The sequence below is a fragment of the Triticum dicoccoides genome, chromosome 1A (assembly GCF_002162155.2).
Source record: "Triticum dicoccoides isolate Atlit2015 ecotype Zavitan chromosome 1A, WEW_v2.0, whole genome shotgun sequence".
Classification (NCBI taxonomy): Eukaryota; Viridiplantae; Streptophyta; class Magnoliopsida; order Poales; family Poaceae; genus Triticum; species Triticum dicoccoides.
This window is the reverse complement of record NC_041380.1, coordinates 27,669,783-27,671,001: the sequence shown is the minus strand read 5'-3', so window position 1 is coordinate 27,671,001 and position 1,219 is coordinate 27,669,783.

Below are 1,219 nucleotides of genomic sequence, written 5' to 3'. Positions count from 1 at the left end.
CACGTGGTGGGTGGCCGTGCAGCTAGGGGTACGTGGTGGCAAGCGGAGATGAAGAGAAGCCCATCGTGGCAAACGGTGGCACTCCTGACGGTCACCTTTTGCACTGTTTAGGAGACTCAGACAGGCATTTAATGCCTTTGTCCCCTGCCGTCAGAGTTAGGTAGGGCGCACTGTATCCATAGTAGCGGTAGCTGCACCTACCGCATCCTTTTCCATTTTTACCCTTCTTGTCTACATTGCCCCCTATCGGTGACCCCTTGAGAGTATAAAAGGAGGCCCAAGCGCAACGTAGAAAAAAGGTTAGGAAGTTCAGAGGCTCGGCCGGTCCGGCTCGTTCAACACCAGGAACACTCTCATGCTCAGTCTGGCAGCGTCCATCGCTCCTGAGCAAGAATCCAATATACACAAACAAGCAGCAGTAGGGTTTTACGCATCCGTGCGGCCCGAAGCTGGGTAAAATCGCCCCGCGTGAACTGCCTCGATCCGCTCTTTGTGCGCTCTCCGCCCCCACCGAACCGAAAGGGGCCCTGTCCCCATAGGTGTTGGCGGGAATCAGCATCGCCCCCGACAAGTTTTTTCTGTGACCCTCTCTACTCTTTCGCACATGCTATGCGGGTGAAATGATGATACCATGCCAAGTTTCAACATTTTCGGAGTTCATGTTGTAGTAATTTTCAATTTCACGGTCATTTAGCTCTCCAAACAATTCGGTAAATAACTGAAAAACAACAAATGATGTCAAAACGTGTTGGAAATTGATGATGTCGCTTTGAATGCTTCATATTGAACGAAAAAGAAGTTGGGATTTCAAATAAGTTTAAAAAACATTGAAGTGCCTGTGTAACCGATGAGTTCTCGTCCGAAACCCTGATACTCCGAAAGACATTGTCCAGTCAGTACACGAAGTGCGTCCATTTTTTGCCGTGACCACCTCTACTCTTTTGCACATGCTATGCGGGTGAAATGATGATACCATGGCAAGTTTCAACATTTTCATAGTTCATTTTGTAGTAATTTTCAATTTCACGGTCATTTAGCTCTCTAAACAATTCGGTAATTGAATGAAAACAGCAAATGATGTCAGAACGTGTTGGAAATTGATGATGTCGCTTTGAATGCTGCATATTGAACGCAAAAGAAGTCAGGATTTCAAATAATTTTAAAAAACATTGAAGTGCCCGTGTAACCGATGAGTTCTCGTCCGAAACCCTGATACTCC